At 37.8% G+C, this 18,930-nt stretch overlaps 1 protein-coding gene across 2 annotated transcripts in view; it reads right to left on the bottom strand.

Annotated features, from left to right (window-relative positions):
• The window catches only part of ACSL3 (acyl-CoA synthetase long-chain family member 3), a 47,620-nt gene extending 29,627 nt beyond the window's left edge, over positions 1 to 17,993 (bottom strand). Inside the window, exon 1 of one of the 2 annotated variants that reach the window (XM_008593643.1) lies at positions 17,936 to 17,993. The gene's annotated coding sequence lies outside the window, so the exon portion shown is untranslated. The remainder of the gene's footprint in view (positions 1 to 17,935) is intronic. The other variant, XM_008593646.1, reaches the window with a different exon arrangement.
• Positions 17,994 to 18,930: the final 937 nt, after the last annotated feature.

Raw genomic sequence — 18,930 nt, 5'->3', positions numbered from 1 at the left:
CAGCCACCAAAAAAAAAGTAAACCAAGTAGAAGTTTAACAGAGAATCTGGGCAAGTGACACCTAAGAACCCTCCTAGATTCATGAAAAGCCTCAAAGACTGACTTTAAACACAACCCCTATAAAAGGGGTATAATTTAATCCAATCACACTGTGAAGCAATGTATGGCCCAGAGCTTTGTTTAAACAATAAAGCAATCAGCTAAAGCTAGTGAAGAACAACTGCTAGGTATCATACCAACAGAGACAGAACAGGCAGAAGTTTAACAAGATTAAAGAAAGGAAAAGTTGAAGGAGAGCTCTGCTAAAACCACTCTCATCCCTTAAGGAGGGCAGTTCAGGGTGACTGTGTGTGTGTCCTCTGAGGAGTGCACTGTGTGGAAGAAATAAAACTCAGTGAAATAGCCCAGCCAAGTCACTACACAAACAAGTGAACTACACACAACAAAAAAGAAACTGTGGAAGAGCAGAGGGGAGATCACTATTCAGAGTTTATACAAAATACTATCTAAAATGTCCAGTTTACAACACAAAATTATGAGGCATGCAAATAAACAGGAAAGTATGACACATTCAAGGGGGAAAAAAAAATCAGGCAGGAGAAACTGTCCTTGAAAGGGCCCAGATGTCAGACTTAGAAGACACTAAAGCAGCTATTATAAATATGTTCAAAGAACTAAAGAAACCCCATACTCAAAAAATTAAAAATCCAATTCTATTTTACAAGTTAAGGAACACTTCTAAATTTGCTCATGTACAGCTGATGAGAAGCCAGGACTCCTAACTGAGCTCCCAGGCTAAGTTAACCATTCCAGACTGTTTTGACAATGTATTACATAGTACTCTGGACACCAGTTCAGAAACTTGGACTGGTGAATTATTTTGCCATAAAGAATTATTCTGCCACAAAAGTCTTGGGGAGCCACTGAAGGTTTCTATACAGGAAAATGGCACAATGAAAACAAATGGTCTTGCTACTTCCAACACACCAAAGATAAGAAGAATAAATGTATCCTAATAACCCAGGAGAAATTTTATTTTGCACGTTTGTATTTTGAATTAAAAATATCGTGATAAAAAACTATATTCACAGATGACATGATCACATATCTAGAAAATCCTATGGTATGATAGTACATATAGAAAATCCTGAGGAATCCACTAAAAGCCTGTTAGTACTAATAAAAATAATTCAGAAAAGAATGAAGATACAGGACTTTGATATTATGACATAAAAGGAAATACATTTTTGGACTTCATCCATGTATCCTGGCACAGAGCTCCTAAAAACCTCGGAATTTTTGAGTGACAGGGGTAAGAGGAGCATCTTTTGTTATTCCTAATAAGCCCCTTTCAACTATATCTGAGATTTTACTAATAAAAAGACTTTTTAAAGGACGGGGCTGGTTGCCACAGGAGCCAACCATATAATTAGAGGATTGGAACTTTCAGCCCCATTCTGCCCACATCTGGGGAGGGGAAAAGGGCTAGATATTGATTAAATCATTGGCCATTGATGATTAGCTCAATCATGCCTATCTAACAAAACCTCCATAAAAACCTTAACCAACCATCCATGTGCTGGAGGGTGGTGAACCCCATCTCCACAGACAGAAGCTCCCACATTCAAGACACTTCCAGACCTCACCCTATGTACCTCTTCTATATGGCTGTTCATTTGTATCCCTTTATGATATCCTTTATAATAAACTGGTAATAGTAAATAAAAGGTATCTCTGAGTTCATTACAGCAAACTGTCAAACTGGAGGAGGGAGTCATGAGAAACCCGCAATTTGTAGCCAACTCAGACAGGAGTGTGAGTGATCTGTGGACCCACTACTTGCGTCTGTCATCTGAAGTTGCGGACGGTCTTGTGGAACTAAGTCCTTAAGCTGTTGGATCCGTGCTAACTCCGGGTAGTTACTGTCAGAATTGAATTACATTATATCTAGTTGGTGTTCAGATACCCAACTGGTGCTCATAGAATTGGAGAATTGCTTGGTGTAGAAAACCATATATTTGGTATCAGAAGTGTTGTGATTAGAGAAATGGTTTTTCCCTTTAAAGACGAATATAGAAAAATCAACTGTATTTCTATATACTCGTGATGAGTAATCAGAAAATGAAGTTAACGATTATATTTATAACACCATCAGAAATAATACTTAGGAATAGATATAACAAGAAGTACAAAATATGTACCCTGAAAACCACAAAACATTGTTGACATATTAAAGACCTAAATAAATAGAAAAACATCCCCTGTTCTTGCATGCCAACATTCCTCAAATGGACATACCGATTCAATTCAATCCTGAACAAAATTTCACCTGGCTTTTATACAGAAATTGGTAAACTGATCCTAAAATTCAAATGGAAATTAAAGGAACCACAACAGCGAAAACAACCTTTAAAAAAAAGATCAAATTTGAAGGAGTCATATATCTTGATTTTTAAACATAACTACAAAGCAACAGTAATCCAGTGCAGTAGAATAAATTATGTTCCCCCAGAACTCACTGGAGCTTGAACTGTGTGCCCCAACTTTTATGTATTAGAAACTGAGCTCCCATTATGACTGTTAAGAGGGTGGGAAATCCTATTATGGTAATTGAAAGGTGGACCCTTGAAGAGGTGATTGCATGGTAGAACCATGCAGTAGTAAATGGATTAAAAATGGTGGTCAGGGGCATGGTTTTGAGGGCTTTAAAAGAAGAGGAGAGTCAGAGTTCCGGTCAACATGGTGGAATAGATGGTCCTAAGCATCTCTCTCGCACACAAATCAACTAATTTACAACTATAAAAATATAACAACAGCCAAGCTGGGGCCACTGGAACTCAGGGTAAGAGGAAAAGGGACCTACAGAGCTCATGAAGGGGGAGAAGCCACCAATAGAGAAAGAAAAAACTGCCTGGAGCGTTTTGGGATGCGGCCACTTTAAGGCTGAAACTGTTGAGCACACAGAGCAAGAGCTAGCAGAAGCCACAGCTGTGCCCTTCGGATGGAGTTGCTTGGAGGTGGCGGGGGAGAAGAGGGCCTTGGTGGCCCCCACGTCAGCAAGACCACTAATAGAATTCCTGTGGACCCATGCATGAGCTAGAAGCCAGAACAGCCAAAAAAGGGGAGCCATCCAGAGGCCGGTGAGTTGCAAGGGACCAGCGCAGGGCCCGTCCTAAGGGAAGTGTTTGGCGCATAGGCGGTGGGGGAGATGGGCCCACCGGGAGAACACTGAGACATGGAAAGGACAGACAATCTGCCCCCCAATCAGCATAAGACCACTCAGATGAGACTGGTGGGGAATGCAGAATTGCATGGGGTGCAGTTTCATGAAAAGATTCAGGTCCAGATCAGAGTTTCTACACAACTCACGAGCACCCAGTCTCTGGAAAGCCAGAAGTACCTACAAGATCAGCCATCAAATCCTGAGCTGCACAAAAAGTCTTCCCTGGGGAAACAGCACCAAAGCAGCAGTTTAGCTCAACCACACAGCTCAAGTACTGGTTCCCACAGGAAGTTCCCCTGTTTTAGAAGTAAGCAAAGGACAAAAAGTTAGTTCCAGCCCAGGCACACCACCAGCACCTCAGGCCCCGCCCAGGGGCCCGGGACTTGAAGATGAGGATGGACTCTCCACCCATACCCAGGCACACTGCCAGCACCTCGGGGCCCTGCCCAGGACCCAGGACATGGAGCAGGGGACCAGACCCCTGCCCACAATCAGGCACACCACCAGCGCCAAGGAGCATGCCAAAAACATCACATCCATGTGGGTGGCCCATCACAGCCACCACAATAACCACGGCTGCCACAAAAGTGGCTAGACATCACAACCACCACGCAGATGGTCCACCAGGCACTGAAGTACACTGACACAAGGAGAGTCACCAGTAGAGACCAAAGAAAAGAATAGGATGTCTCTCTCTACAAAGCCCATTCCAGAGTGACAGAAGAAGCATCTGCTCTATGATAATATTAGGGGAACTGAACACACCTTTCAGCACTGGACAAATCATATAGGCAACAAATCAACAGAGTAACCATTACTCTTCCAGAGGGAGAGAAGAAATCTAGGGTTATCAGTGGTGGGAGGGGGGAGGGAGAGGGGGAAGGGGAGAGATTGCACAAGGGGCATAAAGAATAAGTACAATTTGTAACAATATACATACTAATAATATTGATTTGATCAACATGTCAACGCTGAATCCCCAAAATATGTATAATCAATTATGATTCAATATAAAAAAAAATAAAAAGGAGAGTGTCTCTCTCTCTCTGCTCCCACCATCTTGCAATGTGAAATCCCCTAGGTCACTCTCGCCACCACCAGATGGACTTTGGGCTTCCCAGCCTCAGAAACTGTAAGCAATAAATTTTGTTTTTCTTTATAAATCACCCAGTGCCATGTATTCTGTTATAGCAACACAAAATGGACTAATACATTGAGGCAGTGTGGTAATAGCAAAAGGGTACACATATAGACCAATGGAACAGATCTGAGAGTCCAGATACAAACCCTCACATTATGGGCAACTAAATTTCAACACAATGGCAAGAGAATTCAATAGGAAAAGAACAGTCTTTTCAACAAAGTGTGCTGGAACAACTAGCTATCAACATGTAAAAATGATAAAGTTGGACCCCTTCCTTCTGACTTACCAAAAATTAACTCAAAGTGGCTCACAGGCCTAAATGTAAGTTAAAAAAACTATAAAACTTTTGGTATTAATCACTGAGTTTAACAGTGCTTCAAGAAGAGTATAGTAAAAGGTTGAAGCTAGTTCTAGCATTTTCTGATAAGTCTTCTTGAACCAAATGGGAATTTATTATGATTTTAAAGGCTGAGGACAAGTAAAGGTGGGCGTGTGGGAGTGAGGGTGGAGATGGAGCTTTTGAACAGATGACATCACATAGTTTGACCAAGCACCAAAAGCAGCATGTGGTCAAGAAACAACCAGCAAACTAGTAGAGCAGGGTGGAATGAGGAGATGAGAAAGTCAAACTGCTGTGTCCTCTGATGCTAGGAGAAGCAACGTAGTTTACATTTAAATGTACACAAATACACAGCTTCATAAAATAACCACATGCAGAAGATAACCTAAAGGCATCAGAAACTGAAGGCAAGGAAATTAGATAAAAGGCAGCTGAAATAACTTTTATTCCTAGATCAGAAGGCTAGGGTGGCACAACGTGGGCAGTAGCTAGGCTTTCCACCTCCTGATGGCCTGGCTTCCGAGGTTCCTCCAGTCCTTCCCAACAACTGAAATCTCTTTCAGCTTCACAGAGTGAAGGTGGTTTCTAGGTCTGAATCCTGAACAGAATTAAGTCATGAATTAAAGCACTGGCAATGCAAGGAGAGAATATGGTTTTGGTGCCTTCGACAGAAACAGAAATAAAAGTGAAACAGTTGGTTAGTGGTTGGATGCTTGGTGGAAAGGAGACGAATTTTGAAAATAAGGGTTGAAGATGCCTGTGAGACATCCAAACATACATAAACTAGGAAACTTAAGAGGGTTCAGAGCTAGAAGTATACATTCTGGAGCCTAGGAAATCTCCAAAATCAAGTTCAAGGACAGAAAATTCTGGAAGGAAACCAATGCAGCCCTGAGAGGAGGAAGATCCCACTGAGGAGACCAATAAGAGGAGAACTAGGACAGGGTAGTGTCTCAAAAGCCAAGGGGAGGGGAGAGCCAAGTTATGAGTCAGTGTAAAAAAAGTAACAAACCTTTGGCTAATTGCATCCAATTTCCTAAAGTGGCTATGGAAAATCTAAAGAACTAGAAAACTAGCCATGCATGCTTTTTTGTATGTTGCCACATCTTAGAAAAAATATCACCTTTCAAAAGTAAACTTGAACAGTTAAGTCTGTCAATCTTTTCATTCGTGGCTTCTAGGTTTCCAATTTAGTTTAAGAAGGCCTCACACATACAAAGGTTAAACTAATGGTCTCCTTTATTTTTTCTAGTATTTGCATAATTTTTACATCTAGATCTTTAATCAACAGAGTTTGTTTTTCTATATAGTGGGGTGGAGAAAGCTAACATTCTTTCCTCAGATGAACTATCTCAACCAGTTATTAAACCAACCACCCTCTCCTCATTAACCAAAATGTCATCTTCACTAACTTCTCATTCACACTTGTGTTTCTGAATGCTATTCTTTTTCTCTGATCTATTTGTCTACTGCTTTGCTAAAACCATACACCCCTGAATACAGAAGATTTACAGCACGTTTCTCAAATGTGACCCATCACATCAAAATTACCTTAAAGGTTATTCAAAATGAAGACTCCGTAAACATGCTTCCCCTCCCCCCCCCATATTCTTTTTCTCTGATCTATTTGTCTACTGCTTTGCTAAAACCATACACCCCTGAATACAGCAGATTTACAGCACGTTTCTCAAATGTGACCCATCACATCAAAATTACCTTAAAGGTTATTCAAAATGAAGACTCTGTAAACATGCTTCCCCTCCCCCCCCCACTTTCTTACTGCCCCAATTACCTATAAACTGAAAACCCTAGTGGCAGACTCATTTTTAAACAGCAACTGTGTGGTTTTTAAGTACACTGATGCTTAAGAACTACTGTTTTAAATATCTGGTAAGGTCCTCACCATCCAGGGGAGGGGAAAGGAGGAAAGAAGAGAAAACGAAAGGAAACGGAAGGAGCAGAAGGAGAAAAAGGAAAAAGGAGAGGGGGAAGGGAAGGGTTATTTACATCTTATATCATTTTAATTAGCAATTGCTTTAAATCATAAGGATCAAGTAAAAGGAAGATCTTTCCCCTGTGTGACCTCTATCATTTGAAACAAAGAACACAGGAGACTTGGAAAGAATGGAGAAGGAAGAGAGAGAGAATTTTGTGTTACTGTCAGAAAGCTGAAGGCAGATGTTGAAGTTATGGAAACAACTGTACATAAAACAATGGAGATTAATGCCCATCTATACAATTACTCTCAAATGATACCCTTACAGAGTGCATAAAGTTGATGTTAAAATTAAATTATATGCTAAATTGTAACTAAGGAGTATTAATATTATAGTCATATGACCTATATTAACTCCCCATTAAAAAAAAATTGCTACAAATCCTTACATGAAAAAGAGAGGACAAGAGAAAAACAGGGAGGGAGTAGGCTGCCATGGGGAACACGTTCATACTAATATATTAAATGGTTCTGCCTGTTTAGATCTGGTTGCAGCTACCTAAATGTAGACATTTGAAGAACCTCTTAGGCTCAGGAGACGCAGCATGGTAACTCAACCCCAAATTCGTAGGCCTGTAGAATTAACCTCCACAAAGTTGGTGGAATGAACAAAAAATGGAAGTCACCCTCAGGATCTAAGACACATGCTATGTCCACAGGTGAGAAGAGGCCAGTGAAACCATTATATTCACACTCTACTAATACTAGGGGTCAAATGTGTTCCCCAAAAGTTCATGTATTGGAAATTTGATCTCCACTTTAACAGCGTTAAAAGGGTAGGAAACCCAATTACGGTATTTGAAACACAGGGCCTTTGAGACGTGATGTAACATGAGGACTATGCCCTCATGATAGACTAATCCACTCATGGAGTAACGGATTAATGGTTTAATTGGCTGTCATGGGCATGGTTCTGACAACTTTATAACGACAGCAAATGAGAAGGTTAGTACTCTTGCTCAGCACATTCTTGCCATGTGATAAGCTGGTCACCAGAAGACTCTGGGTCAGAGTTTCCACCAAGAAAGGGGCCCTCACTGGATGTGTTCCCTAGACCTTGGACTTTCCAGCCTGCAAAACTGTAAGAAATAAATTTTACNGAATGAACAAAAAATGGAAGTCACCCTCAGGATCTAAGACACATGCTATGTCCACAGGTGAGAAGAGGCCAGTGAAACCATTATATTCACACTCTACTAATACTAGGGGTCAAATGTGTTCCCCAAAAGTTCATGTATTGGAAATTTGATCTCCACTTTAACAGCGTTAAAAGGGTAGGAAACCCAATTACGGTATTTGAAACACAGGGCCTTTGAGACGTGATGTAACATGAGGACTATGCCCTCATGATAGACTAATCCACTCATGGAGTAACGGATTAATGGTTTAATTGGCTGTCATGGGCATGGTTCTGACAACTTTATAACGACAGCAAATGAGAAGGTTAGTACTCTTGCTCAGCACATTCTTGCCATGTGATAAGCTGGTCACCAGAAGACTCTGGGTCAGAGTTCCCACCAAGAAAGGGGCCCTCACTGGATGTGTTCCCTAGACCTTGGACTTTCCAGCCTGCAAAACTGTAAGAAATAAATTTTATTTCTTTAAAAATTACCCAAGTTCAGGTATTCTGTTATAAGCAACAGAAACAAACTAATACATACAGCAAACAGGTCTTTTATAACCCCCACATCCAGCTCCATCAGAAAAAGAGACTTGAGAGCTCAACTTCCAGAGTAGGGGAGAAACCTCAACATTTGGAAATACCCCTACAAACTCAAAGGCAGCAGAAGGAGGGTACCAGGAAAGAGAGGAGGGGGTAGAGGAAATGCTCTGGAAGGGCTATCTTGATGCTCCACAATTTATTTCTTGGTTAATCTTCTCCACCACTTAACCTGTGTCCTCCTCTGTATTTTCCTTTCAGCCTACAACACCCAGACATACATCAATACTATATTAACGGTTGATAGTTGCCAAAAAAAAAAAAATACATATATATATATATATATACACACACACATATCTCCTTAGCATTTTATCTCTAATAAAATACAAAGAAGTGGATTGCACAGTGATGTATAGCAAAGAATTTGTATTTGTTAGTGTGAAATGTGCCTAGAATTCTTCACCAAGCTTCCAATAAGTAGAAAACAATTCTGAGTACCAACCAAGCAAGTACTGTGCAGGGAGCTTCTTACATTATCTCATTTAATTCTCACAGAAACCCAATTTCAAACAGATCATGCCCAAAGGCACTTATCACTAGGAGGTGGGGTGGGATTCTAAAGTGCATCCAAACTTTTTAATTCCCTCACAGTCCCTAAATAAACTCTATGGTTAACATTTTATTGTTAGACTTTTTAAAAAAAGAAGACAAAGGGTCCTTTACTACACTACTTTTGAAATCCTCCTTTCCACACAAGTAAGTCACAGTTACATTCTACAGAAACTGAAGGAGTCCCAGATTAATGATGCAAAGTCATTTATTTTGAATAAGAAACTGGGGTCAAGAAGGGCAGAAAGAACCATTTCCTTCCCAGAACTAGTCTCAGAGTTGTAATGGAAAATGCAACCAGCAACTTCTATTTGCTGTCAGGAAAGTTTCTTTAGAGGACTCTGTTTCTAATGAACATGTCTGCTTCTCAGCTTCCCAAGGCTAAAAGCTTAACAAAAAAGACCTATCTGGTTCAGGAGAATGGTTTTAAAACATTCACTGACTATATACCCTGATGCCCCAAAACCATACCCAATGGTAGGAAAGCTGCTTTAAATTCTTAAGCATAAATACACAGGCTAATTTATTATGCATCATACAGTGGTTCTCACTCTTTCTTTACTGAAGGAAAGAAAAAGGATTTTTTTCTTTCTAAATCCCCAAATATTAACACACTCTTTCAACAGCTTTGAAGATTTCAACTCTGACCTCACAGGTGTTACTGCTATATGACACTGCAATGATTATAGGGCTGAAAATCAAGATCATTAATCCATTCAAGGACTTCCTTAATACAACGACAAAATTTACAACTAGGAAGTTTTATGAAGAAATAATAATTTAGTATTTTTTTTTTTGTGGAGTATGCACAAAGCAAATGTGTTTCACAGGGCCTGGTTTTCCAAAGCCTTGCAGTTTCAAATAATGACCTTGCAAAGGACAGGAAATTTTCCCCAGGCTACAGTCTCTGTTGTAAGATAAAGAACTGTAACACAGCAAGGTTGCTGGCTCAAAGACAGACAGGTTACTGATTGATATGTAAAGATACTGGGAAATTGCTGTAAGAAAAGAATGTTTGCTAAAATCAAGCTTTTGTTAGTGGACTTAATTGTATTATAGAATGTCACCTTCCTTGTCTTACTGAGTGTTACCAGCTTCTACTGTTAAACTTGTTAAACTAACTTAGCAAAAACCCCACCTATGTTCTCATCCTGTAACTTCCTGGTCTGGAGAATAAATGCAGGAAGAGAACCCCAATTTGTGGTTAATTTCCCAAATGGAAGGAATGCCTCTCTCTTGAGGGTTCTGGGAGAATAACCCCTTTTCGGGGCTTCTCACTGCTCAGAAGAGATAGGTGTTGAGTAATCTTTGGCGGCTCCATCACCCAGGGGAAAACAGGTGACAAATCCATGGGAGGCAAAGCAACACTTTTTAAGAAAACTATTAAGCTTATAACCTCAGAAAATGAAATTTTGGCCCTAAAGACATGCATTGGAAGGAAGGAAAGGAAGGAGGGAGGGTGGGACAGGAGAATATTTAGCAAGTCTTTCTCATGAACATATTTAAATTAAAATGCAGTCTAACAGAGCCAACTAACATTTTTTTAATTTCAATTACCCAGTGTAATTTTTAAACTTTGTCAGTCCTTTTACTATGACAGTTAGGATAACAGTAAGACTCTTGAGTGTTCTCCTTGAACTATAAATACAGCTCCCTGAATTCCCTAACCCTGATCAAAACACATTTAAATTAATAATAATTAAAAAATCTACTTTTATTCCCTCTTCTAGATAAAAATCATTAGGAAACAGAGAAACTAGGCAAGAAAATATATATCCTTTTCAAAATGATGCAAAACAGGTATTTTAAACACCGCCCCCACCCCATCTCAGCTCTGCCACCAATAACTATGAGATCTTGACCAGATCACCAAATCTTAATATGCTCATCATTAATATTAGACCAACTAGATCAATTTTATTATTATATTCTACTGATGCCTAGAGCTCCCAAAATCAATTTAGGGCAATTTCACTGAGAGCCAAACAATAAAGATTTAAACAATCCGAGGAACTCTGTCTTCTTTGTATACTACTTCCCCCCTTTTGGGGGGGAGGGTAGGAAAAGAGCTCCCCTGAAGATTTCTAAAATTCATTTCAAAAATTCTAACCTCCAATCAGATCGGATTGTCTCCAAAGTGAGTAAATGTACACATACGTACAAGAAGAGGATGGGGAAAGCCTTTAATTCCTTTTCATTTTTGAATCATGTGAATGTACTATCTTAATGACAAATACTTTTTAACATATGGTGGTCCGTGGTTGATAATTTGCTGATCCAACAAAGTTGGGATGGGCTCAGGTCTGAGTTAAGCCAAGTAAAGGAGAACTAGCTGCTTCAAACCACCCACCAACCCCTCAAACCCCATACACACACATCAGCTTTAATGCACTGGGCAAAAAATCTGGGTTTATATATTCATCCTGATTTCTTGTATCTCTGTCCACACAGCTGAGAGAAGAGTCGAGTACCCCAGAAAAGGAAACTGTCAGATGGTGCTCCCTTAAGTTGATAAATGTGTGAAGCCTAAGGTCAAGCAGCTAAGCAGACTTTTTACACACTGGAATATCCCTTCACTCTTCTTTAGGGTTGCCAGATTTAACAAATTTTAATTCAGATTTAACCAGGTGCCTCATATTTCACATGGCACCCCACTTCCATCTCCAATCTGCCACAGTGTTACAATTAATTAGGGTGACCAACCACCCTGGTTTGCCCGGGACTACTTGGTTTCCCCGGGACTACTTGGTTTCCCCGGGACTACTTGGTTTCCCAGGATACAGGACTTTGATTACTAAAAACCAGGAAAGTCCCAGGCCAAGAGGGACAAGCTGGTCACCCTAAAACTAATCGTCTTATGGAGACAGCAAACTAATTGTAGCCTGGCTCTATCAATAGTTAAATTTATATACAGGAAAGTCCCAGGCCAAGAGGGACAAGCTGGTCACCCTACAACTAATCGTCTTATGGAGACAGCAAACTAATTGTAGCCTGGCTCTATCAATAGTTAAATTTATTTTATTTTTTCACGAAATAACCTTTTTCTACTTTATTTCTCTACATATGTTATTGTTTATCTAATGCACAAAATTAAAGTAAGACTAAAATGTGAAATGCAGTACCCACATAAAGGGTTCTGGAAAATGCACAGGTGTTATAAAAGCTAGTTATGAGTACAAATGATTTGGGTACAAAGTTCAGTTTCATGCAGAGTTTCCAAGCAGACATGTACTTGTTTCATTTATATACTCTTTATGATTTACTAAAGGTGCTATTACTTGCAACACTGGTTTGATTACATATAAAGAATGTTCAATAAACTCATGCCTTTTAAAAGTACAGCAATAAGCTCTGGGTTTGATGCTGGCCTTCCATTTAATCACTGCATAGCATGAGACAAGTGTCTTAACATGCTCAAGCTTCAGGTTCAACTGTAAAACCAGGGTGACAATAATAAATACTTCACAAAACTCCCATTAAGAACAAACAAGGAAAGCAGGTAAAAGCACTCTTCATAAACTACAGAATACATGTGTTAATAATATTTTAAATTTTATGGTTTATACAAATCTATGTATCTCAATATTTTTCTTCTATATTTTGGTTATTTCTTACACCCTACTGATTCTGAAGATACTGAAGTTAATTCAGCTTTACTCTTAATGACAGCTTAGGCTACAGAATGTCACTGTAGGTAAGTTACATTTCTAAACCTCAGTCTCCTTAACTGTAAAAGGTAAAGAATATCTGTATCATAAGGCTATTATGAGGTTAAACAGTTAATACATGTAAAGTATGTAGTGCATGTCTCATAACAACCACTCAAATCTCAGCTGCTATTTTCATCAATACTGATTCTTCTTTACCAATCATAAGGCTTTAAGAGGCTAAAATCATGTTTATTCATGAAGTTCCTTATAACACAAAGTAATAGCCAGCAAAAAGAATAATAATGATACTTAACATCTTGTACTCATATTTGGAATTGACACTATTCCATTTAGCATCTCCAGTGAGCCAAGTATCTTTGGGGATCTCTCTCCATGAGCTTCAGTGAAATGAACAAATTTACTTTTGTTTGAAATAATACACTTAGAATACTTTTTCCTGTGTCTTGAACCTCATGATAAAATTGAAATGTCTTTGGATTTTATAACACAGAAATGTGAAATCCCACTTTTGAATCCCACTCTTGTCCCAAAAGTACAGAATACATTTGGATAAAACTCAAGACAATCTTTGTTTAACCAATTCAATTTACACAGCCTCCATATTTCTAAAGAAGATGTTTCCTCAGCAAGCTTCCCTAACTTTCAACCTCATGCCAAGGCCCACCAAGACATAGTGAAGTACTCAGAGGTGTCCTAAAGTCCACTTATCTCAGTTGCCATGTAATGTATTTATTCCTAACCACCCTCCACCCAGACAACCACAAACACACGGGCCAACAATCGGTTCTGGGTTCTAAATCATTCTGCCTAACTTGCTCATCTACAGGAAAAACTTCCATTCGTACTCTGCATTCTACTTAACTTCCAGGCCACATTACTCTCTTTCTATTATATCCAAAAGAAGTGAATTTTTCTCTACCCAGAAATACAACTTTTTATATTAGAATTTATTCAAGTTTGACTTATTAAAGAAGAATGGGGATAAATGACATGTTCAGTCACGATTACCTCATCCAAATGGTAGGGCAGAGAAACGAGAGCTACTGACTAGCAGCACTGTTATAATCAGTATGTGCTAACTAGCCAAGAATTGAATGCTTTGACTGTATTAAGACAATATTGAATAAGACTATTTACCCTTTTAGTACTATTTCTTATTTATTCCAATCATTTCCTACAAAACAGTTCATGATAGCCAGCTATAAAAATATTTCAGGAGACCACGAACTATTAGATTACATAATGAGCTGCCCAGATGCAGGCAGGAAAGAGAGCACTCCTGGGGTCTTAAGCAGGAGCAGAGGGCCAGCCCCTTCCACCTGGATGTAGGCAAGAAACAGAGCATGCCTGGGATCCTTAGGCAAGAGCTGAGGGCAACATCTCCCACCGGGAAACAGGCAAGGAGCACACCAAAAACACCACTTCCTCGCAGGTGACCCACGAAAGCCACCACCATAGCCACAGCTGCCTCAAAAGCAGCTTGACGCCATAGCTACCATTCAGGTGGCCTGCCAGATACCCAACTGCAGTGACACAAGGAGAGTCACCAGAGGAGACTAGAAAAAGAAGAGAACCTCTCTCTCCTCAAAGCCTGTAATAGAAGAAGCAACTGCTCTACCATGCCCCTGCTTTATTTCCGATTTTAGTAATTTCTGTCTTCTCTCTTTTTTCTTGGCCAGTATAGATAAAGGTTTGCAAATTCTGTCAATCTTTTTAAAGAATCAAAAAAAGACTATTAAGCAGTCTACAAAGGACTGTTGATGTAAATATTTTAATCAAACTAACTTTACATAATTCTTTTAGGGTATAATAATCTTTGTATATATTGTATAACTTGTTAAATATGTAACTATTATTCATTTTTCTTTGACAGACTTTGTTATGTAAGATTGAAATCAAGCTCAAAACTCATTTCTCCATAAATAAAAAAAAATTATATAATGACCTCAACCTGGCTGGCTGGTTGGTTGATACTTAGGGTCTTAGTAATTCCAACTCAATCCAACTAAGTACTACATTTAGTATTACATGAACCTATACCTAGGGGAGTGAACAGACAGCCCAATTTTAAGTGAAGGCTGTTTTAACTGGATTAACAATTTCACTTTTGAACTTTCCTGACTATTTTCTTCCCCAAGGTGAAATAAAAAATAAAACTAATGAAAATTCAAAGGCCAGAGGCAAGATATAACAGTACCAAACATATAAAATGTTAATAAAAGTAAGTGCACTTACAGTGAGCAAAATAAAATATGCATGTCTGAGATAAGATAGCTTTCCAGGTAAATTTGGGCTTTGAGAATGTAAAAGAACTAAAGTTTCTAAATTAAGATTTAAGATTTTAAAATTCCATTTACAAGTAAGAGCTACAATAGCTTAGAATCATTTTACAATCTAGGTGTATCCAAAATACTTTTTCTTTAATTTCAAGGGTTTATATATTGTTCAGTAAGATTCCTTAAGTGTTTCCTTTTTTCTTCCGCCATTCCCCTCTCCATCCCCAAAAGCACAGTTTCTTATCCATATTTTGGCAGATCAGTTTTAAAAAGAAAAGAAAAAAACATATATAATTACAACTTATAAGTATGTTGTGGAAATATATATAACTACAGAATCACCTGTGTCACATCTAACATATCACCTTCATTTGTACTACCTAAAGGTTAAATAGCTAAGAATACGGTTTAAATATGCAATTACTTCCTTTAGTCAATACTTAACCTTGTATTGTATTTTGTTCATATATTAGTCATTTTTTTTATTTTTCCTTTTTTAATTCTTCACATAAGAGTATTTTCTTCCTTTAAATTCTCAATTATTTTACCACAAATAAAGCTTTTCTTAAACAACATGCTTCAAAATCAGTTACTAAGATAAATAGCTATCTTTCTCTCCTCTCCTTCGTTCTCTGGTGTGCCATTTTCTGGCCTGTGAAGCTTTTCCATAAGTGTTCAAAAGCTAAATTATGTTTTAAAAATAGAAAGCACAGGAACAAGAGATCCACCTTAAACAGCTATGAGAAATATCTGGCCCTACTCTAAAAAAATTTTCCAGTTAAACCAAGAGAGCAACAAACTTGCTGCTGTCCCCATCTCCTTCCATACTTCCAATCTAGGTAACTTGCACATATAAATAAAAATATTCTAAATAACTTCTCTACTGCAGGACTATACATACAGATAACACTTTCTGCTACCACATGAATGTGGAACACTGGATCATCAATATAAGTGATTAAGTCCTGAAGGCCATCAAAACTTGTCTAATCTATAAAATACTATAATCATGGACAGAACATACTTTTATAACCAGTATAATTGAACGTCAGGAAAAAAATGAGAGTAATGAATTTGCTGTGAATCTATAACAGATTTAAAACATTATTAATAGCTATGGTAAATGTCTAAATTTATGTATACAGGTATACAATTCTATTTATTAATGTTCTCTTTCAAATTCTATGTCATTTTTATATGGACTACAAAAAGCATTAAAATAAACGTAAAATTATGTCATCAAAACCTGCTTCCTCAGATTTTTTAAGGAATTTAAAATGGATGCAATCACACAAAGAACATGTAAACATGTGAATCAGCCTCAGTTTTTATATTATTTCTCAAGTCACAAGACTTCTGAACATGAGAATTTCCCAACTGTGAAAGAGTTTAGTTCTAGTAGTTTATGACATCCCTTCAAGTTCACCACACAGTTAACCTACATAACATTACCATGAGTTTCCTTTCCCTTTTTAAGTCCCTAGTCAAGCCAAGGCAAAATTACGACAGAGACAAAGTTACCTTTGTCACTGTACTATAGCACTTTTTCCTCATGTACCATCCCCCCACCCCCAGTTTCTGATGTCCTTTCTCTATCCTCCTCAAGCATCCTAAGTGCCCTACATTGAGCACAAGTAAACATTTGAAAGCTCTAAAACCACTTCTCCATCTACCCCAATCTAGTTGATCCTCTCTATAGGCAATATTACCAATAATTTATACAAATGCCTTACTGTTTAATAACTACTATTTACTATGCCATAAATTAACTTTGCAATTTCAATTTCATTGTAAATCTAAACTCTGATGATGCATCCCTAGGTAGAAATTCAAAGTTTGGGTTTCCATAACCCACTAATCACTAAAAGAAATTTATAGAGGAGTGCTGTGTTCCAATGTGTTTGCTTAATCACTTCAAAGCACTCTTCATTTGGCCATCTGTCTCCCTCAAAGAGAGGAAGAAAGGAAATGTCTAAAACAAAGTGAAGAGTACTTTATTTTAATGTGAGCAAAATATATTCCTTTTTCCATCACACCTGCTTCATTCAAAAATGGTAATCTTGGATATGCACACACAGGTCTAGAAGAACATACTGTGTATTGTTAAGAGGCAATCCCTAGCGAAAGAACCAAAGAAATAAGAAAGTTTCCCATTTACTTACATACTTCCACACTGTTTACAGTTTTTAATGATAAACACCTTATGTAATTTCTTTTTAAAATCAGTTAAAAATGTAAAGATTATTAAATTCAACTGACATGGATAGAGATTTTGAAAATAATCTTCTGAAACAGAAAAACTGTCAACAATTGTGATTCTAATGGATAAAATGCTGTTTTTATGTCCTCAAAGCACTTCACCAACATGCACTGTTCCTTCTAATAGCCCTGTCCACTTTTAGTTTCCTTCATAAAATGCTAAGACCTTTCAGGTGGCTTGATCCTTAAATTCCTGCCCTAAAAGTTCACAAATTCTAATTCACTTCAGAAGCCACAGTAAGAAAAGAATAAAACTATTACATTTCTTTTACCCCATGATAATTGTAATTATCACACAGAACCTTCTATAGGTTAACAAAAGGCCCACAGCTGTTCTCCTGACCTTGAACCTACAACTTCTATTAAAATATCCAGATAGAAATTCACAATAACAGCAACACAAATTTAAAATAACCATCACATGTTGAAATGGTAATACCAGTCTAATTAGTGCTAAACTTTGCAAAATAAAGAGGGTACTGAGTTCAAATCCCTTACAGAGATATTTAATGAAATTCAAATTGAGGAAATGAAGATAGACAATATTGCTAAATAACATGGTTTAATGTTCCAAGGAGTCTGTATGGAATTAAAAGAAGTACAAAATTACCTTCTCATCACTTTCATAATTCTATAGTCACTAAATGGGAAGAATTTCAAATTACTTTGTCAGTTTAGGAATAATCAGTTTTAATTTAAGATATTTTATGCCTAATAAAAAAATGTTTTATAATAAAAAAATTAAATATTTTACCAGTTGACAATGGTGGGAGGTACTAGTGCCTTGAAGAAATGCGCCTTTGTGTTAATACCTGTCAAAACAATCACATAAAGAAGAAAAGCATTACTACTCATAGTCTAGTTAATCAGAGCTAAATATCAACTTTTTCCTGGAGATGTTTTACTGCTAAACCTTGAGAAAATTTCTGGTGAGTTTTTCTACAAACACCATCTATCACACTAGCAAATAGACTTTATCATGTAACTTTCTCCAAAAAAGTATATTATATACACTACACACTGATTAGAATGGCCAAAATCCAAACTCCAAAACACTACCACCACCAAATGCTGGCAAGGAGTTTGGCAGAGCAACAAGAACTCTCTTTCATTGTTGGTGGGGATGCAAAATGGTACAACCACTTTGGAAGACAGCTTGGCAGTGTCTTATAAAACTAAACATACTCTTAACATATGATCCAGCAACCATGTTCCTTGGTTTTACCCAGTTAAAAATATGTCCATAAGTAAACATGAATGTTTGTAGCAGCTGTATTCATAATTGCCAAAACACAGAAGCAAAGATGTCCTTCAATAGGTGAATGGATAAACTGTGGTATATCCAGACTAATTGAACATGATTCAGAGCTAAAAAGAAATAAGCTATCGAGCCATAAAAAGAAATGTAGGAAACTTAAAATGCATATTATTAAGTGAAAGAAGCCAATCTGGCTACATACTATATGATTTCAACTGTATGATATTCTGGAAAAGGCAAAACTATGGAGACAGTAAAAGGTTCAGAGGCTGCCAGGGGCTAGGGGGCAGAGAGGGATGAATAGGCAGAGCACAGAGGATTTTTAGGGCAGTAAAATAATCCTGTATGATACTGTAATGGTAGACACATGTCATTATACATTTGCCAAAATCTGTGGAAGGTACAACACCGAAAGTGAACCCCAATGTAAACTATAAACTTTGTGTGACAATGATATGTCCATATAGGTTCTTCACCTGTAACAAATGGAC

Source organism: Galeopterus variegatus, unplaced genomic scaffold (genome assembly GCF_000696425.1).
Source record: "Galeopterus variegatus unplaced genomic scaffold, G_variegatus-3.0.2 Scaffold160, whole genome shotgun sequence".
Taxonomy (NCBI): domain Eukaryota; kingdom Metazoa; phylum Chordata; class Mammalia; order Dermoptera; family Cynocephalidae; genus Galeopterus; species Galeopterus variegatus.
This window is presented reverse-complemented; position numbering and strand designations above follow the sequence as displayed.